This window comes from Pelophylax lessonae, assembly GCF_965119305.1.
Source record: "Pelophylax lessonae genome assembly, chromosome: 5".
Lineage (NCBI taxonomy): Eukaryota > Metazoa > Chordata > Amphibia > Anura > Ranidae > Pelophylax > Pelophylax lessonae.
In genome coordinates, this window is record NC_138772.1 from 75,474,443 (window position 1) to 75,487,639 (window position 13,197).

At 50.2% G+C, this 13,197-nt stretch overlaps 1 long non-coding RNA gene across 1 annotated transcript; it reads right to left on the reverse strand.

The window, feature by feature from the left end:
• Window positions 1-11,207: 11,207 nt before the first annotated feature.
• LOC309557252 lies at window positions 11,208-12,384 on the reverse strand. Its single transcript, XR_014225374.1, has 3 exons — window positions 12,086-12,384; window positions 11,377-12,054; window positions 11,208-11,294 (listed from the first exon to the last, which is right to left on the reverse strand). It is a non-coding gene; the product is annotated as an uncharacterized lncRNA (long non-coding RNA).
• Window positions 12,385-13,197: the final 813 nt, after the last annotated feature.

Below are 13,197 nucleotides of genomic sequence, written 5' to 3' on the forward strand. Positions count from 1 at the left end.
TTTTTGTGACTTTTACCTACAGGTAAGCCTATAATAAGGCTTACCTGTAGGTACAATTAATATCTCCTAAACCTGCACGGTTTAGGAGATATTTGCACTGCATGCAGCCGCTGACGCTAGCGGCGCATGCGCTCTGAAGGTCCGGCGGACCTTCAGAGTTCCTTGCCGGTAAGTTGCCGGAAAGTTAAAACCCCGCGTGCATGCGCGGGGTGACGCCATCGCGGCTCCGGCCACTCACAGCACCGGAGCCACCGAACCCGGGTTAATGAGACGCCGAGGGATCATGTCCGCTCCCACAGCGGTGTCCGGGGGTCCGTGTCGGGGCTTCGTTTTCAGGTAAGTATTCCATAATGAGCTCATTATGCCATTGTCTTGCAGGGTTTGGTTTTTTTTTTTTTTGGAGTATACTACCGCTTTAAGGTGCATTTATCTTTACACAGGCTGACAACAGCTGAACAGTGTTGTTGCCTTTTTACAAAAATCCAAAAATCAAACTACCTTCTAGCAGGATCAGCTGGTATAAAAATTATATTAAAGCTGCTGTGTTAATATTACTGACAGACTGCATCATATACACCAGTCAGCCATAATTTTATGATCACTGACAGGTTAAATGAATAACATTGACTATCTTGTTACAGTGGGATCTGAAAATAAGTGGGATATATTAGACAGCAAATAAACAAAATTGGCCCTGAAGATGATGTGTTGAAAGCAGAAAAAAATATGCATCACAGTTTGTTGTGTATGGGGCTTCATAGCTGCAGAACGGTCAGGTTGCCCATACTGACCCGTGTCCGCAGCCAAAAGCCCTACCATGTTCATGTGAGCATTAAAAGCTGGAATTAGAGCAATTGAAGAAGGTGGCCTGTTCTATGAATCACATTTTCTTTTATTTTGCTACCATTAAACCAAGAAAAACAGTAAATTAGCTACCTCCAGCAATAAGGCCCCGTTCACATCGGGGCGACCTCGGAGGTCGCGGTGCGAGCAGCGCACCGCGACCTCGGAGCGGCCACCACGGACTTCATAACATTGAAGTCTATGGCGGTCGCCTCCTGGTCGCCTCCTGGTCGCCCCAAAGAAGCTCCGGACCCTTTTTCTAAGTCGGAGCGACTTGTGTCGCTCCTATTAGAACGGGTCCGCAGCTTCCCTATGGGAGGCGACCTACGGCGACCTGTGAGGCGACCAGGGACTAACAGACCCCCCCCCCCACCAACAATAGATCCCTTCCAGCAAAAATATATCTCCTAGCGGCCATCATCAGTAGTCCCTCCGAGGTAGGTGCTAGAGAGAGAGTGAGAGAGTATCATTTTGGATCCTTTCTGCTTACCAGAAGGATTGCCAAGTAAATCCATATTGTTCTCTGCCTACCAGAGAGCAGGATCTCCTAGTGAGGTCTGCTCAATGTGCTCAGATGCAATTCAGTTTGTTTGAAGTGTTTCACACTGGTCCAATAGGGAGGCAGTATCTCTCCTGCGCTCAAGTGGTATGTGAGAAGGTGAGTGGTCTTATGTGGTCTTTGTTATCACCACCTAACGTCTTGCTGCCCCCTCAGGACCAAGGGTATCCAAATATACTGAAAATCAACAAGAGAAGGGCGCACCGACCTCCTGCATTACCACTAAAAATGTTTATTAACCACTTTACCACCGGAGGATTTTGCTGTCTTACGTCCAGGCCACTTTTTGGGATTCGGCACTGTGCGATTTTAACTGACAATTGCGCGGTCGTGCAACGCCGTACCCAAACGAAACTTACGTCCTTTTTTTCCCACAAAAAGAGCTTTCTTTTGGTGGTATTTGATCACCTGTGCGATTTTTACTTTTTGCGCTATAAACAAAAAAACAGCATTTATTTTGAAAAAAATAACAATATTTTTAACATTTTTTTTATATGAAATTCCCCCCCCAAAAAAAATGTCAAAATCAAATTTTTTTTTAATTTTTGGCCAATTTCTGCTACCTATGTTTGGTAAAAAAAATCACAATAAGCATATTTTGATTGGTTTGCGCAAAAGTTATTGCGTTTACTAACTAAGGGAAAGATTTCTGTCATTTTTGGTGTTTTTTTTTTTTACGCGTAATGGCGGCGATCTGCGATTTTTTTTGCGGGACTGCGACATTGCGGCGGACAGATCGGACCCTTGACTGACATTTATGACACTTTTGGGGGTACCAGTGACATTACTGCAGTAATCAGTGCTATATATATGCACTGTTACTGTAAAAATGACACTGGCAGGGAAGGGGTTAATTTTATTGGAGAGGGAGGGGTTAATGTATGCCTGGTGCTTACTAACGTGTAGGGGGGGGGGGGGTGACTGAGTGACACAAGGACAGATTGAGGGTTCAGCTATGCTGAACCCTGCAATCTGTCACTCCTTGTCACTGAGGAGATCCGCCCGCTCTGTTTAGCGGGCGGATCTCCAAACTAGATTCCCCGACGATCAAGGGGCGGAGTCTAGCCATGTAGGTCTACGTCGCTGGACGATAACGAGCCACATTGCTGCAGTAGCAGCAATGTGAGCAGTGGTAAAGAGGTTAAAATCCAAAAAAGCAGCATACATTGTAATCACAAACGCATGATATTTGCACACATGTAAGGAAAATGGAACCAATCGCCTCCAGGACTGCCAGGATACTCCTATGTTGCTGGATGATGTGATGGCGTCCGATAATGCCTGGCTGATGCGTTTCGAGGGAGGACCCTCTTCTTCAGTGCCAAAAATACTACTCGTAGTACTACTGTAGTACTTTTGGCTCTGAAGAAGAGGGTCTTTCGGCTGGAGAAGGGAGTCCCGGAGGGAGGGGGGTGGCTGCCTCCTCCTCTCTAGAAGTTGCATGTGGCCTCAGGTGGTCGATCTAAGGGCCTAAAGAGCTAGAGTGAAACTGAACCCGGAGGTCCTGTAAAGCTGACTAGAAGGGAGAAACTGGAGGATCTGATTCTGTATACAGTGAGTACAGATCTGTGTCAAGAGACCTGACCTGAGGGGGCCACCCCTGCAGCTAGATGAGTGGACCGGTGTCAGTAAAAAGGATGCTAGAGAGTGTCCTGAAGATAATGTAGTTCACCAAGTCTGTTGCTGGAGAGAGAGCAAGGAGACTTAACCTTTAACACATGGCAGTATGGTAGAGCAGTGTGACTGCTTCCACAAGCAACCTGGTGAGGCCAAGCGAGAGTTGTCCTTATCAACTGTATATAGTTCCAGTTGGAGTATCCCACTATTCCCTTCTCCCATCCAAGTTTCACAATAAATACCAAAAACCAATACCCTTGGACTGTTTATTGAGTAATGAGCCATTGGGAGTAAGGATGAATGTGTGAACTGTACCCTAAGTGACTGTGTCTGCAGGTAATCAGAGGAGGCCCAACAAGCCATCATACAGCAAACCCTACGAGGACAGTGCTACATAATTAACAAATTCCATACAAATTACTTAGCACAAAAAAAAAAAAAGATACTTGGTTCTGTATTCTCTATGGTACTGGAAGGTGGATAGGGGTTGGTACCAAAGGACATGCTCAAAGGTGGGTAGGGGGTGGAGACAAAGGGTCGAAAGGGGGAGTACCTGCACCTATCCTCTGAGAAAAAAAGCCCTGGTTATAGGGTTTCCTCTACCAGCAATAGTTGCTCTGATCCGAGCAATAGAGGCTCTTCTCCCAGCAATAGAGATCCTTCTCTCAGTGCCCTTTCCCCAGTGATAGGTGTGTCCTTCTCCCAGTTATAGAGGACCTCCTCCCAGCAATAGATGCCCTTCTCCCAGTTATAGAGGACCTCCTCCCAGCAATAGATGCCCTTCTCCCAGTGCATTTCTCACAGTGATAGGGGCCCTACTCCCAGTGGTAGGGGCCCTTCTCTCAGTTATGGGGTTCCTTCTCCCAGCAATAGGTGCTCTGATCCCACCAATAGGGGCTCTTCTCCCAGCAATAGGTGCTCTGATCCCACCAATAGGGGCTCTTCTCCCAGCAATAGGTGCTCTGATCCCACCAATAGGGGCTCTTCTCCCAGCAATAGGTGCTCTGATCCCACCAATAGAGGCTCTTCTCCCAGCAATAGGTGCTCTGATCCCACCAATAGGGGCTCTTCTCCCAGCAATAGAGATCTTTCTCTCAGTGCCCTTTCCCCAGTGATAGGTGTGTCCTTCTCCCAGTTATAGAGGCCCTCCTCCCAGCAATGGATGACCATCTCCCAGTGCTCTTCCCCCAGTGATAGAGGAGCTTCTCTTAGTTATCCGTTCCCTCCTCCCAGCAATAGGTTCTCCGCTCCTGGAAACAGGGGCCCTTCTCCCAGTGATAGAGATTTTTCCCTCGGACTCTTCGCCCAATGATGGGGCCCCTCACCAGTGAGAGGTGCTATTCTACCAGCAATAGGGGTCCTTCCCCAGGTGCACTTGTGTCAGTGATAGCTGACCTTCTCTAAGCAATGGGGACCCTTTCTCTCAGTTAAAGGGACCCTTCTCTAAGTGCACTTCTCCCAGTGATAACTGCCCTTCTCTAAGTATTAGAGCTCATCTCCTAGTGATAGGGGTCCTTCTCCCAGCAATAAGGGCAGTTCTTTCAGTGACAGGTGCTCTTCTTCCAATAACAGGGGTCTTTCTCCAAGTAATAAGGGCACCTGTGAGAGTGATATGGACCCTTCTCCCAATAATAGGGGCCCCTCTTCCAGTAATAGGCAACCTTATCTCAGTAATAGGTGCTTTTCTCTAAGCAATAGGGGCCCTCTCCCAGTAATAGGCAACCTTCCCCCAGTGCTTTTCTCTAAGCAATTGGGGCCCTTCTTTCAGTGATAGGGGTCCCTCTCCCATTAATAAGCAACCTTCCTCCAGAGATAGGGACCATTCTCCCAGTGGTAGGGGCCCCTCCCCCAATAATAGGGCCCCTCTCCCAGTAATAGGCAACCTTCCCCCAGAGAGAGGGACCCTTCTCCTAGTGATAGGGGCCCCTCTCCCAGTAATAAGTATCCTTACTCCAGTGATAGATAACCTTCCACAATGATTGGGACCCTACTCCCAGTGATAGGTGCTCTTCTTCCAATAACAGGGGCCCTTTTCCTAGTATTAGGGCCCCTCTGACAGTGATATGTGCCCTTCTCACAATAATACTAGCCCCTCCCCCAGTAATAGCAACCTTCCCCCAGAGATAGTGACACTTCTTCCAGTGGTAGGGGCCCCTCTACCAATAATAGAGCCCCCTCTCCCAATAGTAGGGCCCCCTCTCCCTGTAATAGGCATCCTTCCCCCAGAGATAGGGACCGTTCTCCCAATAATATGGGCACCCTTTCCCAGTAATAGGCAACCTTCCCCCAAAGATGGGGACCCTTCTCCCAGTAACAGGGCCCTCTCTCCCAGTAATAGCCAACCTTCCCCCAGAGATAGGGTCCCTTCTCCCAATAAAAGGGCCCCCTCTCCCTGTAATAGGCAATCTTCCCCCAGAGATAAGGACCCTTCTCCCAATAATAGGGCCCCCTCTCCCTGTAATAGGCAACCTTCGCCCCGAGATAAGGACCCTTCTCCCAATAATAGGGTCCCCTCTCCCTGTAATTGGCAACCTTCCTCCAGAGATAAGGACCCTTCTCCCAATAATAGGGCCCCCCTCTCCCAGTACTAGGCAATCTTCTCTCAGAGATAGGGACCCTTCTCCCAATAATAGGGCCCCTCTCCCTGTAATAAGCAACCTTCCCCCAGAGATAGGGACCCTTCTCCCAATAATAGGGCCCCCTCTCTCTGTAATAGGCAACCTTCCCCCAGAGATAAGGACCCTTCTCCCAATAATAGGGCCCCCCTCTCCCTGTACTAGGCAACCTTCCCCCAGAGATAGGGACCCTTCTCCCAATAATAGGGGCACCCTTTTCCAGTAATAGGGCCCTCTCTCCCTGTAATAGGCAACCTTCCCCCAGAGACAGGGACCCTTCTCCCAATTATAGGGGCACCCTTTCCCAGTAATAGGCAACCTTCTCCTAAAGATGAGGACCCTTCTCCCAATAATAGGGCCCCCTCTCCCAGTAATAGGCAACCTTCCCCCAATGCTTTTCTCTAAGCAATTGGGGCCCTTCTTTCAGTGATAGGGGTCCCTCTCCCATTAATAAGCAACCTTCCTCCAGAGATAGGCAACCTTCCCCCAGAGAGAGGGACCCTTCTCCTAGTGATAGGGGCCCCTCTCCCAGTAATAGGCAACCTTCCCCCAGAGAGAGGGACCCTTCTCCTAGTGATAGGGGCCCCTCTCCCAGTAATAAGTATCCTTACTCCAGTGATAGATAACCTTCCACAATGATTGGTACCCTACTCCCAGTGATAGGTGCTCTTCTTCCAATAACAGGGGCCCTTTTCCTAGTATTAGGGCCCCTCTGACAGTGATATGTGCCCTTCTCACAATAATACTAGCCCCTACCCCAGTAATAGCAACCTTCCCCCAGAGATAGTGACACTTCTACCAGTGGTAGGGGCCCCCTCCCAATAATAGAGCCCCCTCTCCCAATAATAGGGCCCCCTCTCCCTGTAATAGGCATCCTTCCCCCAGAGATAGGGACCGTTCTCCCAATAATATGGGCACCCTTTCCCAGTAATAGGCAACCTTCCCCCAAAGATGGGGACCCTTCTCCCAGTAACAGGGCCCTCTCTCCCAGTAATAGCCAACCTTCCCCCAGAGATAGGGTCCCTTCTCCCAATAAAAGGGCCCCCTCTCCCTGTAATAGGCAATCTTCCCCCAGAGATAAGGACCCTTCTCCCAATAATAGGGCCCCCTCTCCCTGTAATAGGCAACCTTCCCCCCGAGATAAGGACCCTTCTCCCAATAATAGGGTCCCCTCTCCCTGTAATTGGCAACCTTCCTCCAGAGATAAGGACCCTTCTCCCAATAATAGGGCCCCCCTCTCCCAGTACTAGGCAATCTTCTCTCAGAGATAGGGACCCTTCTCCCAATAATAGGGCCCCTCTCCCTGTAATAAGCAACCTTCCCCCAGAGATAGGGACCCTTCTCCCAATAATAGGGCCCCCTCTCTCTGTAATAGGCAACCTTCCCCCAGAGATAAGGACCCTTCTCCCAATAATAGGGCCCCCCTCTCCCTGTACTAGGCAACCTTCCCCCAGAGATAGGGACCCTTCTCCCAATAATAGGGGCACCCTTTTCCAGTAATAGGGCCCTCTCTCCCTGTAATAGGCAACCTTCCCCCAGAGACAGGGACCCTTCTCCCAATTATAGGGGCACCCTTTCCCAGTAATAGGCAACCTTCTCCTAAAGATGAGGACCCTTCTCCCAATAATAGGGGCCCCTCTCCCAGTAATAGGCAACCTTCCCCCAGTGCTTTTCTCTAAGCAATTGGGGCCCTTCTTTCAGTGATAGGGGTCCCTCTCCCATTAATAAGCAACCTTCCTCCAGAGATAGGCAACCTTCCCCCAGAGAGAGGGACCCTTCTCCTAGTGATAGGGGCCCCTCTCCCAGTAATAGGCAACCTTCCCCCAGAGAGAGGGACCCTTCTCCTAGTGATAGGGGCCCCTCTCCCAGTAATAAGTATCCTTACTCCAGTGATAGATAACCTTCCACAATGATTGGTACCCTACTCCCAGTGATAGGTGCTCTTCTTCCAATAACAGGGGCCCTTTTCCTAGTATTAGGGCCCCTCTGACAGTGATATATGCCCTTCTCACAATAATACTAGCCCCTCCCCCAGTAATAGCAACCTTCCCCCAGAGATAGTGACACTTCTACCAGTGGTAGGGGCCCCCTCCCAATAATAGAGCCCCCTCTCCCAATAATAGGGCCCCCTCTCCCTGTAATAGGCATCCTTCCCCCAGAGATAGGGACCGTTCTCCCAATAATATGGGCACCCTTTCCCAGTAATAGGCAACCTTCCCCCAAAGATGGGGACCCTTCTCCCAGTAACAGGGCCCTCTCTCCCTGTAATAGGCAACCATCCCCCAGAGATAAGCACCCTTCTCCCAATAAAAGGGCCCCCTCTCCCTGTAATAGGCAACCTTCCCCCCGAGATAAGGACCCTTCTCCCAATAATAGGGTCCCCTCTCCCTGTAATAGGCAACCTTCCCCCCAAGATAAGGACCCTTCTCACAATAATAGGGTCCCCTCTCCCTGTAATTGGCAACCTTCCTGCAGAGATAAGGACCCTTCTCCCAATAATAGGGCCCCCCTCTCCCAGTACTAGGCAATCTTCTCTCAGAGATAGGGACCCTTCTCCCAAAGGGCCCCCCTCTCCCTGTAATAGGCAACCTTCCCCCAGAGATAGAGACCCTTCTCCCAATAATAGGGGCACCCTTTTCCAGTAATAGGGTCCTCTCTCCCTGTAATAGGCAACCTTCCCCCAGAGACAGGGACCCTTCTCCCAATTATAGGGGCACCCTTTCCCAGTAATAGGCAACCTTCTCCTAAAGATGAGGACCCTTCTCCCAATAATAGGGCCCCCGCTCCCTGTAATAGGCAACCTTCCCCCAGAGATAGAGACCCTTCTCCCAATAATAGGGCACCCTCTCCCAGTAATATGCAACCTTCCCCCAGAGATAGAGACCCTTCTCCCAATAATAGGGGCACCCTTTCCCAGTAATAGGCAACCTTCCCCCAAAGATGGGGACCCTTCTCCCAATAATAGGGCCCCCTCTCCATGTAATAAGCAAACTTCCCCCAGAGACAGGGACCATTCTTCCAATAATAGGGTCTCCGCTCCCTGTAATAGGCAACCTTCCCCCAGAGATAGGGACCCTTCTCCCAATAATTGGGCCCCTCCCCCTGTAATAGGCAACCTTCCCCCAAAGACAAGGACCCTTCTCCCAATAATAGGACCCCCTCTCCCTGTAATAGGCAACCTTACCCCAGAGATAGGGACCCTTCTCACAATAATAGGGCCCCCTCTCCCAGTAATATGCAACCTTCCCCCAGAGATAGGGACTCTTCTCCCAAAAATTGGGCCCCTCTCCCTGTAATAGGCAACCTTCCTCCGGATATAAGGACCCTTCTCCCAATAATAGGGTCCCCTCTCCCCATAATAGGCAACCTTCCCCCAGAGATAAGGACCCTTCTCCCAATAATAGGGCCCCCTCTCCCTGTAATAGGCAACCTTCTCCCCGAGATAAGGACCCTTCTCCCAATAATAGGGTACCCTCTCCCTGTAATAGTCAACCTTCCTCCAGAGATAAGGACCCTTCTCCCAATAATAGGGCCCCCTCTCCCAGTACTAGGCAATCTTTTCTCAGAGATAAGGACCCTTCTCCCAATAATAGGGCCCCCTCTCCCTGTAATAAGCAACCTTCCCCCAGCGATAGGGACCCTTCTCCCAATAATAGGACCCCCTCTCCCTGTAACAGGCAACCTTCCCCCAGAGATAGGGACCCTTCTCCCAAAAATTGGGCCCCTCTCCCTGTAATAGGCAACCTTCCTCCGGATATAAGGACCCTTCTCCCAATAATAGGGCCCCCTCTCCCCATAATAGGCAACCTTCCCCCAGAGATAAGGACCCTTCTCCCAATAATAGGGCCCCCTCTCCCTGTAATAGGCAACCTTCCCCCAGAGATAAGGACCCTTCTCCCAATAATAGGGCCCCCTCTCCCTGTAATAGGCAACCTTCCCCCAGAGATAAGGACCCTTCTCTCAATATTAGGGCCCCCTCTCCCTGTAATAAGCAACCTTCCCCCAGAGATAAGGACCCTTCTACCAATAATAGGGTCCCCTCTCCCAGTAATAGGCAACCTTCCCCCAAAGATGAGGACTCTTCTCCCAATAATAGGGTCCCTGCTCTCTGTAATAGGCAACCTTCCCCCAGAGATAAGGACCCTTCTACCAATAATAGGGACCCCTCGCCCTGTAATAGGCAACTTTCCCCCCAGAGATAAGGACTCTTCTCCCAATAATAGGGCCCCCTCTCCCAGTAATAGGCAACCTTTCCCCAGAGATAGGGACCCTTCTCCCAATAATAGGGGCACCCTTTCCCAGTACTAGGCAACCTTCCCCCCGAGATAAGGACCCTTCTCCCAATAATAGGGTCCCCTCTCCCAATAATAGGGTCCCCTCTCCCAGTACTAGGCAACCTTCCCCCCGAGATAGGGACCCTTCTCCCAATAATAGGGACACCCTTCCCCCAGAGATAGGGACCCTATCCCGGTGAACTTACCCCAGTGATAGGTGCCCCTCTCCCAGTCATTCCCTATCCAGTACTCTGCCATGCTGTCCCCCTGGTAGTCGGTGGGTGAAGAGGATGACGTAATGCCCGCAGTCCTGGTGAGCGGAGGGTTGCTTGGTGTTCCGTGCCCCGGGGGAGGGGGGTGTCGGTAGATTACCGGTCGGTGGATGCCCAGCACGCCCCCCTGTGCCCACCATAGAACAGGTCCGCTTCCCCCGTTCTCCGTCCATCCAGGTGAATTGAAAGTCGTAGAGAGGAGGAGAGTCCGCCGTCCGCGCTGCAGTCCTGGCATGTATAGCAACTCCGACACACGGAGCCCAGCACCGGAGAGACCAGTACCGGAGAGACCAGTACCAGAGAGACCAACACCGGAGAGACCGACACCAGAGAGACCAACACCGGAGAGACCACCATCCCTGCCGGGAGACAAAGACACCGAGCCGGCTGGGGGAGATCACCTACCGGGGTCACAGCGATCAGCACCCACCAACTTGTAAGCAGCCTGGGCTGAGCTCCGTGTATACACACCGGCGGAGGATCAGCTAGGAGGACTGACACCCTGCAAGGACTTTACATAGAGGAGACTGCTGGCCAAGGACTGACCCTGGGACCAGGATTACCCAACATGGACTAGAGAGTGCTCTGCCAGCACAGGGATCACCTATCAGAACCTTACTGTTTAAGGTAGGATCACAGGGATCAGCAAGGACTGGCAAGTCCAAGGGCTAGAATTGACCTATAGTCCATAGGAAGACTAGAGAGTGCTCTGCCAGCACAGGGATCACCTATCAGGACCCAACTGTTTAATGTAGGATCACAGGGATCAGCAAGAACTGACCTCGGTCTATAGGACGCTCAGAGGATGCTCTGCCTGTAAAGGATCAACTGTAAGGACCTGGATGTGATCAGCAAGGACTAACTCAACCTGCAAGGATTTCATATAGCAAGGACTGGAAGCTGATGGCCAGACTCTGGCATCAGTCACCAGGATCATCCACCTGGGACTAGAGATTGCACTGCCAGCAGTGACTTGTCCTGGAAGGACTGGGGCTGGCCTACATAGGAAGACAGGGGGTTTCCTATCAGGATCTTTCTAGCCTAGTCCTATAAGGACTTGGACTGACCAGAGTTTATAGAAAGACTAAAGAGTGCTCTGCCAACAAGGAGACCCCTATCAGGTTCTTACCTGACTATTCCTGTAAGTGCCGAGGTTATAGGAAGGCTGTAGAGTGCTTCGCTAGCACAGGGATCACCTATCAGGACCTCACCTGACTAGTGCTGTAAGGGCTGGGACTGTCCTGAGCTTGTAGGAAGACTAGAGGTGCAATGCCAGCACACGGATCACCTATGAGGACCTTACCTGATTAGTCCTGTAAGGGCCAAGACTGACCTGAGTTTATAAAAAGGCTGTAGAGTGCTTTGCCAGCACAGGGATCATCTATTAGGACCTAACTGTATGATCACAGGGATCAACAAGGAGTATCTGCAAGGACTTCACACAGAATGGATTAGAGGCTGCAGGGCTGGGACTGTCCTCAGTCTATAGGAAGACTTGAGAGTGCTGGAGATCATATATTAGGACCTAACTGTATGATCACAGGGATCAACAAGGGCTATCTGCAAGGACTTCACACAGAATGGATTAGAGGCTGCAGGGTTGGGACTGTCCATAGTATATAGGAAGACTGAAGAGTGCTGGAGATCATATATCAGGACCTAACTGTAGCAACAAGGACTAATACAGTCCGGAGGGAACTCATACAACAGTTCGTGGGGGCTGTTGGACATGGACTGACTTTAGTTTGTAGGAAGATCATACACTACGGGACAGGGAGTTTTTTTCCCAAAACAGGGCTCAGTTATCAGGACCTTGCAGCTAGCACTGATCTAAAGTGACAAGACTGTAAGGGGTTCATACATCAAGGACTGACCTCAGCATAAAGGATGATCACCCAACTAGACCTAGGGATCTGATCAGCAAGGACTAAATTCAGTCTATAGGAACATCACCACCCAGTAAATTAAAAGTCTGATCAGTAAGGACTAAATTCAGTGTGCAAGGATGTCATACAGCAGGGACTGGAGGCTGCTGGACAGGGACTAACCCCAGCTTAAAATAAAGTCACCTGGCAAGACCAAAGGGATTAATGAGCCAGAACTGAACTCAGTTTGCAAGGACTATACTGCAAGGCTTTCATGCACTAAGGGCTGATCTCGGTATATTTGGAGGTCACTTACCAGGATCTAGGGATCTGATCAGCAAGGACTGAGCTCCATCTCACCAGAACCTTAACGTCTCACTAGCAAGGACTAAATTCAGTTTGGGTCAGCTTAGCAAAGACCTACCTCATCATATGAGGTGATCACCCACAGGGACCTAGTTGTCTGAGGAGCAACAAGGAATGTCAACAGCCTATGGAGCTTTCACCAGAAGAGACCCAACAAGGACAGGCTCAGATGAGGCTCACAATTGGGCTAACTTTAGCCTGTACAAAGTGCATTGACTAGTTTCAGTAAAGTATTTGCAAACTTCGGGCCATCCTTACACTTTTGATGCTTGACCTCAATTAGCTCATATCCCATCAAAAAACAATGTCAACCTGATGTCTGTCCTCCAACCAAGGACCAGTCTCAGCTCACAGAGAGCTCTCTACTATCAGGCACTAATCTCAGCCTATAAACATCTCAGCAAGCAGTGACTGGCCTTAGTAAAGGGGATCACCAAGTAGGAATCAATCCCTGTTTGCTAGAAAACTACTTACCCTCATAACTTTCCTTTTTCTACAGAAAGTACACTTACCCCCACAGCTGACTTTCAGCTGAAGGTGTATCTATCACCAGTGCTGAACTTCATCTACAAGACGTATAGTTACCCCCAGAGCTGACCTTCCTCTACAAGAGGTATAGCTACCCCCAGAGCTGACTTTCCTCTGAAGGATCTGTATCTACCACCAGAGCTGACCTTGCTCCACAGGAGGGAAACTTAACCCCAGTGCTGACTTTCCTCTACAAGATATATACTTACCCCCAGAGCTGACTTTTCTCTGAAGGAGCTGTATCTACCACCAGAGCTT